The following is an 8,281-nucleotide window of genomic DNA, read 5'->3' as shown; positions in this document are numbered from 1 at the left end:
GCCCGTCCTCACCGTGCAAACATCGTAAGCGAATGCCTTCAATCGGAGGATATCACCCGTATGAACTAGCCAGCATTCTCACCGGACTTGAATCCAGTAGAGCACGTGTGGGACATGCTTGGCCGACGAGTTGCAGCCCGTCAATTCCTCCTACATGTCTACCGGAACTTCGGAGAGCATTGCTTTTTGAGTGGTGTAATATCCCCCAAGATCAGATCGATAATTTGATACTCAGCATGCCTAGGCGTTGTACGGACTGTATTGCATCGTCTGGGAGACATACAGTGTATTAACAATCATATCAACCATGTAATATTGGTTTTTGTAAATAGGTTTTTTTTTTTGTAATTTGCTCCAGGGAGAAAAAATCGCTAATTTTTTTAATAATATCAAACATATAGCATCTTTTTTTGCTCTTTACCTTTTGTTTAAGAAATAAGCTTTACAAAGAAGTCAAATTTGTTTTGCTTCTAGCTCTTCCTTTGCCTGATTTTGCATTATCCTTAATTTATGGACATGAGTGTATTTTATATATTGATCAGATTTGGGATGCCTTTTCATGTTGCTAAACCGTCCTAAAGGTCGCCTAAACCATCAGAATACTGTAGTCAGCATCGCCTGTTTTGATATGGCGATTTATCTGCTACGAATCGTTATTACGCAGATTCAGCTACTGTGATAGTGAAAAAAAAAAGAGTAGAGATACTACACTTTGATCTTAGCCAAAAGGTCGAGAAGCGAAAGAAGAAAAGGCTTTATGCATCTGTAGAGAGCAATGGAAGTAGCGATTAGCAAAGCGAAACTGCAGATGCTATATCACATTGCTGTGATAAGTGTTATATGCTGACAGCACTCAGCACGCAATTATTTATTGTAAAAATTACTATAGGGCCAGAGGCACTATGCTAGAGAAGTTGAAACTGGGAGACATAGATCTAATGGCTGTCTCTTGGTTCACTGCAATAAGAATCCTTGGAGATATGGATTCCTGAGAAATTTTATCACCAACTACATTCTGAAGAATTTATAAAAGGTTTTAATTAAAGGATAGTGACTATTACTGAATACTGAAATGACGTTCTCTCTGGGGTAGTGTGAATGTGTCCTCAATTTTATTGGAAGTAGCACTGTGCATGCGTAGGAGCACAAGGTACCGAAGGGAAACACAGGCTTCATAAGGCATAAAAAGAAGAAGAATCGTTATTTAACCAAATTTTTTTTAAATATCATGTTATCAAATTTAACCATCTGAGCGGCATGATCGACTTAATCCGGTCATGAGATTTATTGTCACTTGAAACATATTAGCCTATAATTTAAGATATTTTTCTTTCTTGCTTTCTCTAATAATAAAAATGTAATCTTAATGAATGTAAGTTTATGAAAATAGAGGCTAAAATAAGTAATTATATAAGTTTAGCTGATAAAGGTTGCATATTGGCAAATTCTGCTTCCAGTCCTTGTAATTAAATGCTATATTTACATTTTAATTCGCTTATGATAATATTCATTCATTTTTTGTTTTGTGGTAAGAATTAAAGAAATTTTAATAAATTGTTAAGAATAAACGGTTTTAAAAATATCATTTTGTTTTCATAATTCCTGTATAACAAAGCAAAATTTTGGGTTATACGCATACCAATGAAAATAAAGCTTACTCCTAGGAAAGAAACCAATGATGTGAACTTTATCAGTCGGCCATTGAGTAATAAAGCGTATAATATAGAATTTCTTTACCTGAAGGGAGAAGTACACTGTTGTCCTCAAAATGCTAAACTATTCATTTAAGTTCATTATATAATCACAAAATTTCTAAATTATATCGATAAAAATTTCGTATAATGAGAAACTTGCATGCTACTGTAAATAATAATGGAAATTATCTTATTTAGCATTAAGGCTTTGAGGATGCTTATCATCCTCAGAAAGTAACGATTCTTTTCTTAAACAAATGTTTTGCAGAAAATTAGACCACACTTCGGTAATCTTAATATCTTCGAATACACTGGCAATAAATTCTGTAGTTCCTTTCATGAGCTCTTCATCGTGATATTTATCAGCTAAAATGAGAATATCAATAGCTGTCGAAGTAGACAAGGAAGAAATAATAAATTCTCGGCACATATTTTTAAGATCCAATATAGCGTACTTGTCGCCGGCACAATACATATCACAAGCCATTGATTGAGAACGCAGATTTATTTCACCAGTGTAGATGAACTGAAGCATCTCCTTTAAGACTTGGAGATCGACTTCTGTGACGATAATTTTACTCTCAACGTTTCCGGTCATCACATCGTCGAACATCTGAGCGAATACTGGTGATCTGGCCGCAAGTATGCACTTGTGAACACGGATTTCGATGTCGTTGCAGAGAAGAATGGAATCGGAGTGTTTACGATTTTCAAACATTGCCTGCATATCGCGGCAGACACCAAAGATACTTTTCATGTCCAGTGCAGACATTGGCGTCAAACTGTTAGGACTTTGGAGATCTCTGTATGTTTGCACTGATTTTTCCGTTTCTTCCGATAACTTTGCTACACATATATAGCATGATACATCCGCTGTTCTTTGGCTTAACATCAGCATATCAAGAGAAAGAATTTCCTCGTGTTTAATGTCTTCGTTTATAGTAAAGTCCAGCATTCTGCTGATTTCTTTAAACATATAAGTGTGATATTTAATCGTAATTCTTCCTTTTATTTGAAGTTTATTACCACATGATTCCCTATAAAACTGGAAACTGGCACTAGGGTGGTGATAATTAAAGACTAAGCACCATTTTTCATAAGATCCGAATACTTTACTACGAATTTCAGCACGGTTTTCGAATTCCAATTTCCATTCGAAGTATGAATCCTCACACACCATATTGTTCGAATACATTTCCTTTGTTTTAAAAGAAAATGAAATATACTTTTATGATACTACCTACTAGTTTTTCAAATCAGCTGTGAAGAACAAAATAGCGATAAAATTATATGCTTACTCCAGATAATAAATGAAGGGAGATAAGCATATGGCATTCTTCTGTTATCGCGTATCTTTCTACCACTACATTAATCTGTACTTTGCAGTACGAATAATCAGAATCTAAACAGTAATTGTTATGTGGTATCTCCTGCTAATTATTGTTAATATTTTGGATCACATGAAGAATAAAAGAGTATCATATAACAAGCATGGTGCAAAACAAATGATCAAGAAATGTAACATTTGCATTTGCATCCTCAGTTATATTTTCTTTTTAAACTAATTTGATTTCAGCATTCATTTATGGTGGAGTGTAATCATTCGGTAATGCGCTACTTATTCTGGAATCCTATGACGAAATACAATATTTTTAAAAGTAATATTTCAAGAAGCATTGAATTTTGATAGCTATAAATTTAAAAATATGACATGGACTTGAAACCAGGATTTTTTGCCGTTTCTACGGATCGCAACTCGCCTCGGTTAATTTTCAGATAGAAATCGAGACTCATATTAAATGATCTTAGAGACGTAATATACTAGAAGACAACGATTTTAGCTGTTCAATCTAACCTAATCGCCTTTCTTTCAAATGGAATACAATATCTTGAATTAAATATTCAATGTACGTTACTTAATGTCAATTACGTTACAATTATGGAATTAAAATAAGTATTGTCTGTAAATATTGAAACAGTTTATTCATTTTGTATTCATTAAAATGTTTTCATTTTTTAATAAAACCTCTGATTTCTTTTTAAGCTTTTGTTAGAACAGAAATTCATACATTCTATACAGCCGACCGTGAATGCTGGCTACCATTGAGGCATGGAGAGAAAATCCTGCCACTGTTGCGCCAATCGTTTCTGCAAAATTCTGAGCTGCTTTCAAGCCAAGAATCTGAACTGCTTCTTTGCTTCAATCTTTAATTCACAATACAATAAAACAATAATACAATAAAACATTCATCAATTTAATTCAATAAAACATTCAAATAAAACAATAATACAATAAAACATTCAACAATTTAATACAATAAAACATTCAACAATTTAATACAATAAAACATTCAACAATTTAATATAATAAAACATTCATCAATATCTTTGCTCAGTCCACCAAATCGCCACTGCTGCAAAAATATTCGAGGCACCCCACTATTTTTTAGTTTCGTAAAATACTTTTCGTAAAATACCCGCTAATAAGTTTACAAATATTATTTTGTCGGCCATATTCAGCAGATCTTTTCCCCTTTCAACATATGCTAATTTTCTCGAGCAGCTGTAAATGAACCTGTAAATGCAGCTGTAAATTTAAAATGCGATTTTACAGCCCTTGAGCTCAATTTTATTTAATTCAAGAAGAAAAAATAACAGCAGTAACAATATCCTTGTTTAAAACAAAAGGTGGCTTACTGAGAATCAATTGGGGTTACATCAAACGAAAGTGCAGATGTTATGTGTTCTGTAATCACGCTTATCCATCATTGGCGCTAATTCGAGCGGATTGGTGAAAGTTTCACAGTCGGTGGGATAATACACGTTAAGTACCGAAAAATTATGTTATGAACAGTTAAAATATTATGATATGATTTATGGGAACTTATTAGGGAAAATATCAAATGCATATTAGGGGGAAATATCAAATGCAAATCGAGCATCTTCAAATGAATCCCTCGTCGAATTCGCCTTGTTGTGATCCTTAAGATTTCTTTAAATTTAGGGCAGTTTGTATTGTTATTGTAGTTGTATTGTATTGTCACAGCTGATCATTAACGGCAAGAAAGGCCATGTAATCTATATTATTACAAATTTGTTTGTTTGCAGCATTATCTCTTTCGAAACGGCAGGGAGTTGAGATTCGAGAGAGGTACCCTCGGATTTCAAGCCATTTGACCATTTTCATCTTCGCACGACTTTAATCAGTCTGGATATTAATTAAAAACTCTAAAAATGCAAATTTTTGCACTCATTTTTCCGAGTGGTAATAGTCTCGCACGCTGCAGAGAAAAATCTGCTTTATTTCTAAAAGCGTTGCCACTGTTCGCTTTCAAATCGTAAATGTAATACAGAAGTTTGTTATTACAGAATTTGTAAGTTTTACAAAATATGAAATAAAAATAAATAGCATTGCCAAACATTAGACATATTACTATTATATAAGGTCATGTTCTGACGTTGAAGAAAGCAAGCGATTTCATGTGACGTCATTGTATGTCGAAAATGTTTCGTTAATGTCAGCATCTTAAATAAGTAGCTGCTATTGGTAAATTTTTTTTCAGGTTAGGATAACTGACACGGTATATTAACGCTCTGTTAATTCTTTGAGAAAAAATTGTTATATTACATTACATTTAAATCATCAAATTATACGTATACGTATTAACCTCAAGTGCAAAAGTTTTCGTTCCCTGGTTTGGCAACAAAAAATTTATTTACTAATTGGTTGTTGCTTGAAGAATGAACTAACTTCATTCATACTGAAATGTTTTTACGCTCTCAAATGTACAGAGAACTCATAAATTTTGCTTTGGTCGCAGCTAGCAACTTTGTATACTGCACATTAAATTAATAGTTCATTTTATTTTCAGTTTTTCAGTACATTGAACTTACAAATATCTCTTTGGACGTAGTACGCTCATCTGGCGGGCTTATCCGGTAGTTTTTTTTAACTTCTGAGACATAACAGAGTGGTTGATTAGAATCAGTCAGCTTATTTAGTAATACTTTTGCAGCGGTGAGAACGTTTTTTACTTCTTTGTACGAAGTAAAAAGGAAGTATTGTAATCGTGAAAAGTTTCAGGCAGCATATTTCAACGAAAATATCCATTTTGACCGCTATCGAATGAAATTTAACGATGTTTTTGCGTGGTATCTGTACGTAAGGACAGAATAAAAGACTCTTTTCCTCCAAAGAAATTATAAAACTGCTTTAAAATGGATTCTGAAGAGAATTTTTCGTGGCATCTGTACGAACGCATGTGCATACGTACGCACGTACGTATCTCGCATAACTCAAACACGAGTAGCCTCAGAACGTTTAAATTTTGTATATAGGACTGCTATAACATGTAGATGCGCACCTCGTATTTTGATTGCAATCGGCCGCACCAAACGTATATAAATATATTTATATATATATTTATCCATTCTGTTACTCGGCTCAGTGATCTCAGTTTCTTTACTGTTATATGTTTGTAAATTGTACATTTTTTTCTTTAAAAACGATTGAATTATGTTGTTCTTACCTTTCGGTTAAGGTTTTTATGGTTAAGGTTTTTATACCTTAGTAAATCTGTATGCAATATTTTTAGAATTATCAACAATTTTAAAGTTGTTTAAGTGCCGCTAAGCCTAATAATGTTTTTGATGGCGGCCATTGCTTGTTTACATTTGAAACAGTAGAATAGTGGATTTGTTGCCAATCTAGAGAAACCTAGCTTCGCAATAAGAAAGATAACGCCTTCATTTACTATTGCTATTTTAAATCATGCTTAACCCTTTCTGGAATTTTTTCGAGGAAATAAATGTTTAAGATTTACTTCGTAATTTTTAATACAGATATTTTGACTTTTTATGTATTTTTGCCTTGTCGCGAAATGAGAACTGAATTAATTGAATGAGAAGTACTCAATCGTCTGTGAAAAACTGTTTCTTTTTTGTTTAGTTTGCTTAATTTCTTTTATACATCATTCTAGCTTTATTATACTGTTTGAATAGAACATGTGGCAATGATTAAATAATTCTTTAAATGATATGAATTTTGTGCATTTTGAGATATAAATTAGATGTAACGCTGTTAAGTGAACCTAGAGCCAGAATGTCGCTATGGTAAACAAATATAGTGAATTTTAAAGAATGCATTTACTTTATTGTCGTTTATGCGCTGCCGGCGAAGTAGATTTAGTTCAATCCAATACGTTTAAATGAAATGCAAGAAAAAATGCGTATAATTTAATATTCCGTACAAGGAAGTAATGTGATTTACACATCAGATTTTTTTTATAAGGTAATAGAGTACTATCATTGGCAAACTAAATCTGCGTTGTTTATTGTTATGAGGCTGCATGTATCCAAGAGAATATCCACGCTCAATGGTATCTCATTTGCAAGTCGAACAAGTACTTTTTTGTCAGGTAATCTCTTAGAATAATGTTATTTATTTAATTGATATTAGATTTTAATAACGCTGTTTTATCTAGCAAAAAGTAATTATTTGTGCTTAAATGTGATTTTTTTTAATAAAATATGTATTTTAACCTTAATTATTTTTATTGCATAATGCCTATTTATAAATTAATTTACATTTATAGCACTCAAATTGGAATTCGAAACTTGAAATTTCAATTCTGTTTCGTAGGCCCAAGTAATACCTGCCATTGAATCCTGTTGATCAGTGTTACGAAGCGAATAACGATATCTAATGCGTAGTTCGAAAGGCTAGTAATAACTTGACTATTCTTGTTCGAACTATATTTTGTTTAAACGAGTTTGCATCAGTGGTAAATTTGATCTTGATTTGGATACAAAATATTCATGACGATATCTTTCATTTATATTTAATGAAAACACCAAAAATATATCACAGCAATACACATACATCGCAATGGCGAACCACAGTTACATAATGTAAAAAGCACAGAATTCTTTTGGCGCAACAGCGCCCTCTATCCTATGAAAAGTTCCAACAATCAGTGTTATTTTTTAGACTCGGAAAGAAAAAGCTATTTAAAACAGCTTGTGACAATTCGAAGTCTAATGTTCGCACGATTGCAAGACTTAGAAGAGGGGGGAGGAGTGCTAGTTCAAAGAGCCCCATGAAACAGGAAGTGAGGAGTGATGACGTGCCATGTTGACCCTGACTGCAAAGACACAATTCGCATCAAAGAAATAAACGTTTTAAATTTGAAAAAATAGCCTTAGAAACTGTGCGTGAAAAAATAGCTTTAATTTAGAAGAGAAGATGTCATTACTGTAAGCATTCATAGCTTTTAAAATTTTAATAATACTTATTTATGAATTAAAAAATAACAGATAAAATACGCCACGTTTTCATAAAAGCTGTAGGTTTTTTTCTCTGTGCATTTATTATTAATTCATGAAGAAAGAAAACTATGGCATTCATTATCTTTTCTTCATGTTCAAATTAAGTGGGATAATTCCATTATTCTTTCTGATATAACTCTAATAACGGCTTTATAAATTTAGGCGGGGGGGGGGAACCTTATTTTGGCGTTTTTTTAAAATTTATATGTCAATTTTTTTTCTGCAGCTAAAGAAGAGGAACTTATGTTTGACTGCTCTAG

At 32.7% G+C, this 8,281-nt stretch overlaps 1 pseudogene; it reads right to left on the bottom strand.

Annotated features, from left to right (window-relative positions):
* Positions 1-598: 598 nt before the first annotated feature.
* Positions 599-742, bottom strand: LOC146995973 (U2 spliceosomal RNA; annotated as a pseudogene).
* Positions 743-8,281: the final 7,539 nt, after the last annotated feature.

The sequence above is a fragment of the Stegodyphus dumicola genome, chromosome 8 (genome assembly GCF_044657685.1).
Source record: "Stegodyphus dumicola isolate Sdum_Otavi_A_Nest chromosome 8, ASM4465768v1".
Taxonomy (NCBI): Eukaryota; Metazoa; Arthropoda; class Arachnida; order Araneae; family Eresidae; genus Stegodyphus; species Stegodyphus dumicola.
Note: the sequence above shows the minus strand (reverse complement) of the source record. Positions and strands in the feature narration are given on the sequence as shown.